This window comes from Gobius niger (genome assembly GCF_951799975.1).
Source record: "Gobius niger genome assembly, chromosome: 4".
NCBI classification, from domain to species: Eukaryota; Metazoa; Chordata; class Actinopteri; order Gobiiformes; family Gobiidae; genus Gobius; species Gobius niger.
The window spans coordinates 25,157,853-25,171,621 of NC_136855.1; positions in this window are offsets into that span (position 1 = coordinate 25,157,853).

Consider the following 13,769-nt stretch of genomic DNA (forward strand, 5'->3'; position numbering starts at 1 on the left):
TGCCACTTTTTCATCACATTTCTGCCACTTTTTCGTCACATTTTTGTCTCTATTTCGTCACATTTTTGCCACTTTTCCGTCACATTTTTGTCTCTTTTTCCTCACAAAACATCTCGTTTTTGTCGCTATTTTGACAAGAGAGAAGCTTTAGATTTGGGTAAAGCTGAACTGTAGAAAATGAGCTTGGTCCAGGTGGGGGTTAAGAGGATGCATTTGACGAACGACAAGTATTAGATTTAAATGCAACAATCATTTGACAGTGTGCTGGATCTGTGTGCCAGTGTAGTGAATGAAAATGAAAATATATAAATCTGACTTTCTTCCTCTTTGCTCTATTCGGTGCATAGGTCACAAACAAGGTCCATCTCTCTGTGATGTGCCAGTCTGCTCATTATCTGCCAAGTCAATTTGGACGCCTTCACTTTCTCTTCTCATAATTAGAGTAAGGCGTTGCGTGAATGGCATTTCTCTCTCTTCTCTAGAGAAAGATAAGACATTTTAGACATTTTGTTTTACATGTTGTTGTTTAAAGCCAATACAATAACTGAGTCAAAAAAAGATGATGATTTCTGTACATAAAGACGTCACTCTTTTCCAGATGAATGTCGGCCTTGTTCGGGGAAATGAATGAGCGACACATCTGATCCCACCGCACTTCTCATCATCAGACGAGACAGATGAGTGAAATCACCGCTGCCGAGCTAAAATCAATGCCTTTCCTATCTTTCAAATGAGACAAATACAAACGCGAAGACAAAAACTACACGGGCCCTATATCCTAACAAGAACAGGCAGACGTATTAAATTGCATGCGCCATAAATTGCACAAATGGCATTCATCTGTGACAGTGGGTGGTGCCTCTTTGTCCGGTTATGTATTCAAGGCATAAATCACCAGCAAGTAGTAGGAAGTCATCATAATAAATAGAGCATTTATTCAGAAGGTTAAAGGGCCACAGTGCAATTTAGGCCATCTAATTCATCTTCTCAAATGTATTGTTGGGCTTACGATAAAACACTTGGCGGATTTTCAAGTTATGCAGGATTCATGGGAAAAAAACATGTACAAATACAGAAAGCTACAGGTTTATAACATGGCTTCACCTATATGTCAACATTTTTTTATTGTTATCTTTTCTTTATTCTTTTTTTTCTTTTGCGAGTTAACAGGGGCGCTATCTGTCAGTACTTCGCTGTTAACGTATCCACTGTCCACCGCAGTGCTATATTATTTTGTTTTTGTACATTTTGAGGAGTGTTTTAGGGGTTCATCCTCTCTCTCCACACTTGGGTTATTGTTGTGTTGATTAAGATGTTATATTTATTTCAGAGTCCTTTTTTTCTTTGTCAAGTCATTTTGAATGTTGGAAACGGACAGAAAGGGCGTTTAACAATTCCAAACAATATTATATACTTCAAATATTGTAACATGACATAGTAATGTGAATAAAACCCATGAATAGGTCCATCTAAACCAGGAGAGACAGATAAATATACGGTAGGTCAAAATGAAGACTAAACCATGTCCAAACTCAGGCTACATAATGGGAAACTTGTTTACTTGTACTTTATTTCTATATAATAGGAGGATCCTGATCCGATACTGAACCGATGCCTGTTTTGGCTGCTACTAATTTAAAAACACAACTTTCACAAGCTAAATGAAGTGAATATGGACATGCTGTAGGCCTATGTTACTGTGAAGCTTGTTTAGTTCGTTTTAACCTCCGCAAATGTATTTTTGATCGCAGCGCAGAATGCCGCGGCTCACAACAGTATGCTGATGCTAGCGGGTGCATGCTAATGCTAACGTCAACTTCTCAAAGCTGGGACAGAAACTTTGATTGAATCAAGTAATAAAATAAAATAGCTACCGCTGGAATGGCCAAGTGTTTGTAATTTAGTTTATGAAATAACTGATCTAACATTTTTGTAACAATCAGATCACTTTTTGTGAGTTGTTAATTGTTTGTAAACAGTCTCGGCTTAGCTGGAGGCAGGAAGCTAGATTCCTATCTATTTAAATTGTAGCTGTTGTCATAGTAACAATAAACAAATGTCTGGAAATTATCAGATAAACCTTATTTTATCATCTCAAATGTCATTCCTCTTGTTCTTGCACCTTAAGACCGCAACAGGACCACATTTTTTAGCTGTAGTTTAACACTTATAATAGCTAGTTTTAGTTTTATCTTATTTCTCATGATCACTTCCTGCCTCCAGCTGATGTCACTGATGATGTCAGCAGCGAAAGGGTCTATATTAATGTAATCTAAAGGAACGTGTCATATCCCAGAGGATATTTAGTGTAAATTACACTTTATTAATAAATACCCTATAATGGATAATTGATAACATGTCATTTGCAAGAAAAGATCAGACTGTATTGATGTCACACTGGAGAAAAGAGGACCATTCACTTAGGCCTATTAGCCTAATTAGCAGTAGACCCTATTTGTAGTCCTTAAAACAAATAGAACATAACCCCAGAAACAGAAGAATGGAATAACACTAAGCCATAATATCTTACCAGGACAAATCAATGAAATCTGCACTTAATAATGACTAACACAAGAATCAAATTTGTTATTATGAAGCCAAAAACAGGACTACCTTCATTTACAGCATATACCAGGACAACATCTCCCAAAGTCTAAAAGTTGCTCTAAAACAAGGCTGAATTTAAACCAGGAGTATCCAACACCGCGTATGCCAGCGGTGCCACACTTCGGGAAACACCGTATTATAACAACTGACAAAACCACAATCGATAGTTGAAGTGTGTCAACAAGAATCAAGCAAGCCGAGGTTAAATACTCACACCATATAGTTAATGTTGGATGAGATGTGCCCATTTCAGGACTTGTGTACGGGGAGCGCAGGGAGTGGGAGGACAGAGGGCGGTTTTGGGGCGCTCGGAGCACGCCTGTGGCAAAACTCCATCAGATATTGTTTGTGTTTAGCGGTGAGGCCTTATAAAGAATTGATGATGCTCTCTGGAACGATGCAATCTTCGGGAACGGGGAGGAGAATCAGAGCATGGCAAAACCGTCTCTTTACTGTTCTTTCCTCCTGTGAAACCAGACGAGTGAGTCCTCCATTAGGTCCAGCTCTCAGGTACATTCCACCAGGGGAAGAGGCGGCCTGTGTGTCACTTGAACATGATTTTTTTTAACCAACAATAAATTAATTTATGTTTTTGAACTTGTTTTTAAGCACTCATCTCCTCAGATAATGTTTTATACCACTACAACATTGCAGTAGCAGCAATCTGGAGGTCATAATAGTGTTAGGAAGTAATAGAAGTAGTATATACAGTAATTATAAGCTACATCCTGTTTGCAAGTGATCAACAATAATAAAACATTTCAACTTCCTTATACAGCTAAGCAAATATGTTTTACACAATGCAATTACTCAATACCTTAAATAGAAGAGATAACTAGAAATCATTTTAAATTAACCCCTTAACCCCCGCCTTTACCGAGCACATTTTGTCCAGTTTTACCAAAATCTAAAAGCTTCTTGACTGGACCTTACAGCTTATAGAGCTAAGAGCTAAGCAGGGAAGGACCTGGCAGGACTTGGATGGGAGACCCTGGTGAATGTAGTGTGTGAGTGAGTGGTTGGTGGTGGTGGCTGATGTGTGCAGACTGGTTGCCTCGCTTACCACCACCGAGTATGGAGTGAATGAATAATGCACGAAATTGTAAAGCGATTTTGAGCTATAAGTGCTATATAAGACTAATGCGTTATTTTTTATTATTATTATCATTATCAGTTACAAACTCAAACACATTTGTTGTACAGGACAGAGCAGGATTGGAAGCATCACCACATACTGAGGTCAAAGACCGTGTCGGTAACACAAAAAAATATATATATATAAAACCATAATACGGGGCCTAGAGAGTCCATATGAACGACTGTAAACTAGACAAAGCGTTGAAGGGCCACCACACGCGCACACACGCAGGCACACACCCACTGTAGCTGATCTCCTTACAGGGCCTGGCTGTCTGTAGGCTAACCACAATCCTGCTCCCTGCAGCGCTGACCGCAAACCAGTCAACAAAGGCACACCGGGCCTTATCCTGCATGACACACCGCTCGATAATCATGCACACCACCGCATAGCACAACACCACTGCATCTCTGATACCTGGATCTGACTGGCTGAAACAACAGACACTCTCATACCCAATATTATCACTCAATGGGTTCAAAAACACTAAGGAAATGTTGCAGTTTTATACATGCCTCAGATTGTAGGATTTCAAATAGGTAGATAGTAAAAAGCTCCATGCAGTAAAGCGTTAAACTTAAAATGGAAAATCTCTACCAAACAACTGTGAGCCATCTGTCTTTGTAAAATACCGTAAAAGAAAAAGCAACCTGCACTGTCCTCAATTTTACCACACCAATAAAATGTCTGACGCATCAAGAACAACCAACCACGTAATGTTTGCAGCAAATCGCAGAGAAACTGTCAAATAAAAGAGTTGATGTCTGCTTTAAACGATTTCTTTGAGGGGAAAGGTTTTTAGACTATGCTAATTCCTTTCCTGTGTATTTTGATATCAATGTTTCTCATGTGTCTTCTCTGAATGAAAAGCTTATGTTCTATTTTTTTTTATATAATACCATGTTTTTATTTCCAAATACAAAACAATGGAAGTATTACATATGTATGTACTTGGCAATACGACTCGACTTCTCTGTGTGTTACAGAGCTGTAGACTGATAAAGAAAGCAGACAAATAAAAAAGAAAGCAAGAATGAAAAGCAACATTTTGGTAACTTAACAGCTCCATCTGCTGGTTGAAAGTCAAGCAAGGTTCGAGAAAGAAAAATGATTTTATGCACAACCATGACAATTGTAAAAGTAAAAAAAAAAAAAAGAATTACTATTAAACTAATACTATTTAAAATATGTCAAGAAAAAGCAACGTAATGATGAGACAGAGGAACAGACTTGCCTTGAGTGCAGAACTGACCACTTAAGGCAAGTCTATTCCTCTGCTCATTCTGTTTGTCATCCTGAAAGAGCACCTGATTTTCAGCACTTAATACATTTTTAAAGAACTTCTTTCGGACCCAGTGCAGCATTCCTGACCACCTTCCTTTCTCTATAATGATGAGACAATCACATACATGGCCTATACCAGCAAATCCCAACCTTGAAACTTCACAGTGGATCCCCCGAGCTTCTGATGAATGAGGTCCAAACTAGGTTGACCACCAGCCTGCCCTATATGTCTTGTGCAGTGACTTCCCTTTGAAACTGACCAGTGAATCCAGGAGCATCTCTACCCTGTCAGACGGTCCGAACCACTTTAGCAAATTAGCGGAGTGGCCTTTCTGCTTTTCAAACACACACAGACCCCCCCCCCCCCCCACACACACACACACACACACACACACACACACACACACACACACACACACACACGTATATGTAGTGGTCCACAAGGAAGAGCATATTGAGAGTCCAGGTTGCTGCACACGGACATGCATCTGCACTCACATCACAGGCACTAGGGGCAAAGAAAGGCCGGGCCATCGGAGACTGCACTCACGACATGCAGCTTAGGAGTGACAGGCCGAGGGTGAGCCTGGAAGTGACAGATGATGACACAGACAGAAAGGGAAGCACAGAGGTGAAAAAAGTGGCCGGGGACCGACAGGGCCACAGAGGTGTGAAAAAGTCAAGTAAGAAGTGGACAGAAAACACCTAGGTCCCGGTGGAAACATGGGCCAAATCACATGCAGTGCAGCGGGGAACAAAGAGGTGTGCGCTGCACGGTGGGCCACATGTGAAGTTTGAATGTGGGATAGTACTGCTCATTGTCCAGGAAGCAAGAGTGAGAGCAAAAAGCACTGCTAATTAAATATTTATAATAGGAAATCAATGTTTTTCTATGTTCTATAATTGTACCAATTTAGCACAGCACAGTTCACTTACAATGATCACCAAACCCATGGACAGCGTTAACAACCATATAATAACATATTAAACATATTGATGAAAAATAAAAAAGCTGAACAATTGATATGAATTCATATGAATATGTTTATTCCCTCTAGTTTAAAAGCACAATTTGATTGGCTTAAAACTAAAATATTGTTTTTGCCATAGATTTGTGCAAGGGGTCCACAAGCTATAGAGTTCAGGATTGGGGAACACGTCATCATTATACACTACCTTGCTACATTGTGCCTAACTAAATTTAGTACAACGTAAAGTACTCCGCAACAATCTGTAATAACTTGTACATATGCACTACATACACAATGGAATAATGTGTATTAGTACTTTGTAGGTACATAATGTAATAGGACAAAAGACCCTTAGGGTTAGGGCTTAAGGTTAGAGTTATGTCTTATTACATTATGTATCTACAAATACATATTATTACATTGTGTATCTCACCCATAGGTACAAGTTATTACACATTGTGACAGATCACATTACATTGTACTAAATTTAGCTAGGTACAAGGTGTAGTGTAAAATAAAGTGTTTCCCAGGATTGTGATGTCATATCGCTAAGAATCATGGGATTAGCAGCAATAATAAACAAATGGATATTTTAAAGTACTGGAGTTATTGTTCACATTAAAACACTTGGACACCACAATGTAGCGACTCAACTGCTAACGGAGTTGTTGTTTTCTCCACTTTTTATACGTTTTTTAGCTAATGTTAGGAGAATGTTTGCTGACAGCCACAAACATGGCGGATCTCCATGGTCGTCTATCCAAATTGGCTGCAACCACGTCAGTCATATCAGCTTTATTATTGTGTTTAAGCACACGATGCGGAACATTCCAGGACGTATTGCTCCGCCACAAGTTTACTGTTGTACAATGCTGATTAATAAATGTCAGTGATACTGGGTTATTAAATGGTTTTAAACCTGCCAAAGAAAGCAGCAGCATCTCCATGGAAACGAGCTGGTGATGTCCCGCCCACTCTCAATGTTACAAATATGTTACTATTAAAAAACATATTATTGTGTAAATTAATGGCTTGCAGTGAGGTCTAAAGATTGTTTGTGTATGCTGCATGTTTGATGGCCCTTGTAAGTGACCACAGAGTACCAGATTGATTAAGCGCGATGCTCCTCTCTCTAATGCAGTGGATTAGTAAGAGCTAATAAATGTTTCATTGTAGCATAAGCATAGATCAAACATGAGAAAGACCCCTGGCTTGTGCAGAGGGGTCAGTTTGGCAGCTGGCCCCTCCCCTGCTCCCAGGTCCTCCGCCTACCCCAGCTGTTGGCTCTCAGCTGTATTATGACAACCACTGCAGCCTGTCTCTCTGGCCGCTATAGGCCGTGCCCCCGTGAGCGCACATCATTAGCCCCCATCTGTCAGCCTATTAACAGGTTGCTCATATGTGCCCAAGGACTCTCCCCATTCCGACCCACTGTGAGGCCATGTTCACGCCATGCAACATTGGTTTAAAGGGATCCTATTCCACTAAAACTAACACCTCTCTCCATTAATCATGTTGTTTTTTGTTTCATTAATGTTTGAGTAATTTCAGTCCAGTTGTTCTGTATGTCCAAAAATGAGATGAGATACTCTTACCTGTGACATTTTTAAGTTTTAAAACAGAAAATACCAATACTAAGGAGCCTTTAACTGCAGTGTTTTGTGTCTTTTAAGAATATAATGTGGCTAAAAACATATCAAATACAGCACCTTAAAAGTATGTTGCTTACCAGTTGGTTGTGCAAATACAGCCAGTCTTGATTCACTCCAATAGGCCATCGGCTAGCTCTCAGAAAGGGCTTAGAAAATGACTTTTGTTCCAGGAAATAGGAAATACTTTTTATTTGGATTTTTATCAAGTACAATAGTTAAACTTCTTCCACAAAAATTTCCACACGCAGACTCCCTGCAGTTAATGAGAAATTGGCTCCTAAAGCGGGGAAGTTTGTGAAAAAATGGACATTTTAGCCTCTATAGGCATTTTTGACTCCAGTTATTTCAAAAGGTGTAAAGGCCACAGACTTAAAATTTTACAATCATAAAGACAATACTAAAAATATTCAATATGTGGTAAAAGAAGGTGGATAGGAGTGCTAGTTTTTAAGAAATAACTTTTGAAAATATGCCTTTTTTGAAATATGCGTCCTATTGAAACAAGCACACTATGGGACCTACCATTTCCCCATGACATTTTCAAATTAGATTTTATGAACATAAATAACAAATTGCTCCAGATAAGTTTCAAACATTCTTTTATTTTTTGTGATTTTGGGGTTTTTAACCATCAGAAGCAGATCAAGTGTATCTTGGCATATGGACGAAAGCTTGACTTCAGTCTTGCCTGTTAGATCTTGTAATTCATTCAATATAAGACCTTCTACTGCAGTGGTTCCCAACCTTTGTTCTTGATTCCCCTCCTGTGCATGCTGTAGTCAGCCCGGGGCCCCCCCTCAGTCGAAACAAATACAATAAAAAAATCAAAACCTGAAAATATTTACCGATATGCATTTTAAACACATTTTCTGAAATTAGATAGTTTTATGCACCTGTTGTGATTTTTAACCATTTTAACTTGTGCAAATGTATGACCTGACACTCTGACCAGACAAAGCTCTGGGCCCCACCTGCCGTCCCAGGAGCCCCCGCTCCCCAGGTTGGGAACCACTGTTCTAACGCACTCTCTATCCAGGCAAGGAGGCTAAAAAGTTCTTGTCGTTAGGGTCCTTTAAAGGCTCTTTCTGATGTAAAGTGTAACTCCTGAATTACTGTCCTCGTTCAGTGTTTCAAAAGTTCACTATTATTTCTCAGATTAGACGGTGATCGGAGGAAAATCAGCTCGAATCCTTGACATCAGCCTGTCCGATCTGAAATCAAAAAGTACCGTTAAGTTTAATTTACAACTAGTTTATTGTATGTTGATGGTAAATACCTTATATACCAATTTTTTTTTTTATTACATTGTATGTACAGTTTTGGGGCCCATATGAGTAGATTATTAGTTAAAAAATAAAGTCTAGTGTCTGGGATGATAATGGATGATTGTGGATCTGTGAGTGGTTTGTTGTGCCTTTTCTGAAACCGCATCCTCCTTCCTTTTCCTACTCACTAACACTGGAAATGCATGTTCCCTCGAAGGAAAGGTCTGTCCTAAGCTGAACACGCAGCAGGAGAAGTGGTTTATAAGCATCGATGCGACTCACAGGTGTGTGTTTCAGAGAGCAGCCTCATGCACTAAACTATTTATGTTCCATGTTTATTCACAAGAGTCACATTTTACAGTCATATAGATATTTGATAATGAAAAAGAAAGCAGAAATGAGACCAAATATTGGCAAGTTTTAAGAAGCTAAAATATAGTGTACATATGAACAATCTGAATCTGAAACTCTAAGAGGAAATTAATGTTCAATTCAAAGAAGTAGTGTAAGTGTGAAGCAAAAGGAAGGAGGCGGTTTCAGAAAGGGCCAAGGTCAGATGCCACAGAGTCAGACACATTTTGTTCTAGGCCCAAGTTAGAATTTGATGGGGAAAAAAAGAAATCTCACTTCTCTGATATTAATTTAGACCAACCCAATAAATCCCTGTAAATCTAAATGCATGACTTGATTATAAGACGGTGATAAACAGAAAAATACATGACATACCTCTAATCTGAGGCCTCTGACGACTCTGCAGTTCATTGATGATCTTTAGCAGAGTCTCATCAGGATCATTTCTCTGTTGTCCAAAGTCCTCCAGACAATCACAGGAGATCTCGTATGTGGCCACAGATGGCAGGTTCTCCCACTGTAAAAATACAGACAAAGCACATTTTAGGTTTTTAACAAAAAGTACAGTCAAGAATCAAAGCCATATCTGAGGAGCCAAAAGGACAGAAACTGAGAATTCAGAGCTTAGATTAATATAATATTTACTATAATTTTCAGTCAGATAGTCTTCAAAACGTGTTAAGAATATTGCTATAAAAAGGCCTCTAGGTAAGTGTTGGATCGCAGTTTGCAGAATATGTTCAGCATTTTTCAATGTGAATGCAGTTGTTCCGAGCCCTGGAACTTCCCATAAATACATACCTCACTCTTTCATGTTGAGTCTTTAAATGAAGTGAGGCGAGGCTTTACAGGACCAGGCTCCACCACAACATGTTTTCATCACGTAATTGTCCTGGAAAATGAAGAAAGCAGATTCAACAGAAATAACTACAGCAGTAGGGCAGGCCTTATGTATCATGTACAAGTAACTGTACTAATATTCTCCATTTTATCATGGACTTAATTGGACTTTGGAGTGAAATAAGAGACTGAAAGGATCAGTGATTCCAACTCACACCGAAGAGACTTATTCCAGCAATAATAAACTATTAACCACAGTTGACTGCAGTGAACAACCACAGACTGTAAAAACAACAGAGCTGTTCACAGTGGCACTCTTTAATTTACTTTTTTGATTGGTTTGCGCTTTATTATAGCAACAACATTTGACAAACTTTGATAGGTTCAAATGTCAACATGCTTAAACATCTTTTTGGTGTAACTAACTGGTAAAGTTATTTGCTATTATAATTTCTAAAGCAAATCAGACAAATGGGGAACTACATCCAGAATGAGAACAAACTACGAATTTTCTTCGGGTCATACATGCAACGTGAGGCACAGCACGTGTGTCGCTCCCTCAGGCATTATTTGTATTAGCATTATACTACACAATAAATAAGAATGTACTCACGAGTAGGACAACCCCCTGGCTGCCGTTTTAAGAGTCTTTGCCTGGCGTAGGTCTGACGATCTTTGAAGAAGAGTTCGCAGAAGTTTGCAGTTCATTTTCCTCGCTGTCCAGGGAGTATAACAGGTCTATGGTCCAAATCCACTCGTTTGCGATCTTCGTGAGTGTTGCCCACTCTGCTCGAGTTGTTCTCGCTGCAGAGGATCTAAAGTTTGCCTTCAGAAAGCGGGATTTTCTTCACGATAGTAGCTAACAGCTGCGCTGTCAGTGAAGGCGCTCCTCTGGGCTGCGTGTTTACTTCCGGGTTGCGGTGTCAACGCGATGCGCCGATTGGTCAGAAGTAGGTCAGGTGACCGTAAAATCATACGCGCCAGAAGAAAATAGTTCCCATTTCACGCTCGAATTTCTCAAAAACTGCAGGGTTTCTGCATGTGGAAACTTTATTTGACCCCTTTTGTTTTATTCAGTTTCAGAATATGCAAAGAAATTGTATTTCTGATTTCCTGGAACAAAACTTCACGCTAGAAAAGCTAGCCAATGGCCTACAAGGCCTGAAAACAATTAAACACATGTGTTAAAAAAAAACAGTATTCAATTACAGGCAAATCATATTAATTTTAAGAAAATATATTGAGATCAATGCAAGATATTATTTAGCAAAATTAAGATATTAAAATCATACATTCATGGGTCAATCTTCTTAAAGCTCTGATCTTTCTTTGATTCTTTGTGCCTTACATCTACTCTGTCACTCGTTGTTTGTCTGTCCCTGTGGCCGTCAGCATCTTTACCTTTCCACTGCAGTTGTGTGGCCCGGAACACTCTTTCTGCAGATGTCCCTGAAGAATGTGGAGCGGCTCAGGGCCTGATGCCTGCGATCAACAAGAGATTAGCACAAGACAAAGGAGAAAGTGTGAAAACTGGTTAAGTCTAGTCACTTGCTGGACACACGTTCACAGCCATTTTATAGAAGGTACACACAGACACACAGATACACACACACACACAGACACACACACATGTACACGCACACACACATACACACACACGCAGACACACAGACAGACACACACACAGACACACCGACACACACATGCACACGCACACACACACACACACACAGACACACACATGCACACACACACAGACAGACACACACACACACACACACACACACACACACACAGACACACACAGACACACACATACACATGCACGCACACAGACATACAGACATGCAGACACACAAGGCTGCACAGTTATCGGCGGCACGCTGGCACAGTGGTTAGCACTCGTACTTCACAGCTAGAAGGTCCCAGGTTTGATCCCCAGCCGGGGGCTTTCTGTGTGGAGTTTGCGTGTTCTCCCCGTGTCTGCAAAGGCAACCTACGCAATAAAAATGGTTTCCCCTACCACTAAAAACATGTACAATAGGCCAGGATCAATAAGACTGTGTTTGACAGTGTGAGTGGGACAACGGATGGAAAGGCGCCGTGGCATGTTTACATGCATGAGTCCCATGTATGTTCATTAACATGCATTGTCCTAAATAAATAAAATGCATTAATCGACTACACAACACATACAGTACTTTGATATTTCTATTGTATGCACTCATTTAACTTAATATGATCATATAATACTCATCTTGTTATGTTATTGTTATGACCAATTAAATAGTTATTAATTTCTACTTCATCATTACTCATCGACCCAGCCCTAGATCATTGTGTAGAGCTGCGGAAAATCGGGGTAAAGCAGGAACACAAGAAAATCTCCAAAGTAGCTAAGGAAAGGAAGGTAAGGAAAATGCCTTCAGCATTTTGCCTTCTGAATTGTAATATTGTGACCGCCCACATACAGTATGCACAAGATCAAATAAAGAAAGTAATGTGAGGCAGAAAGATGTAGTGGATTCTAGTGGCAGCGGTGACACTGGTCTGAGCAAATGGGCTGCGTGGCAGCCTATGTAACTCTATCTGTGGACGGGGAATACAGCAGTGGTCGGGTAATGGAAAGGTCATTTAGCCAATCCCCAAAGGTGGGGGGCAGCTCTGACACCACTCGTTTGTCACAGTTCGATAAGTGCCACTCCACAGTGAGACAGAGCCAGTCAGGGTGTGTGTGCAGTGCTGTGGGTGAGACATAACAAAAAATAACATGATTTTTTTTTCTGTGTCAGTCCTGCTTTTAGCTGCAGCAACTCCAGGGGGAATATCCCCGCCCAAGGCCCAAAGTTGGGAAGCCCAATAGATCCATCCATATGGATCTATTTATGCCACATCAATACAAAATCTTACATGGTTTGAACGTCCTCGTCATAAATCCTTTAGAAAAATAAGTGTTTTTTCTTCCATTATTCTTTTAATTATTTCATTTATTTGTGGAAAAGCAGTGCTTAGTCGAGAGGCCTACCGCATGGGGACAAGGAGCACGATTTTATTTGAAACAGAGAAAGTCTATCAGACCAGACCAGATATCTTAGCCACATTTCTGTAAACTAGCCAACTCAATGAAAAAATAAGTAAAGAAAAAAATTATTCAAAGAAAGCAAAATTGTGGATTTGGCCAATCGTATCCCAAGCCAGGTGTGTAACAAAAGCATGGCCTGACCGGAGCATAGTGGCGGGATCTGATTTTCACATGCTATTATTGACTGTTTGGTGAGAGACATCCATGGAGTCATCAGACTCACAGTTTTCTCACTTTGAAAATCAATGCTGATGTATTGCTCACCTATGCGTAGACCTACATCCGAGTCTCAGCTGTAATCCTCGAGTGCGGCTCAATAACTTAGGCCTCTGTGCCACGCGCAGGTGGGCCCTGGCCTGGCCACAGGTTTTGTTGTTGTTTTTCTCGGGTCGGGATACGGTCAGTTTGCGTTTACATGGGGCTTTGTCTCCCCCTTGTGGCAACAAATAAAAAAGGGTAAGCTTTAGCTTTTTATTGCTCATCTCAGGGTTTCCCATGCAAACAAAACTGATGACTTATTAACAACTGTTTTGTTCTCTTGTGTAATATTTTGTGTGCATTAAGGAACTTGTTTAACCC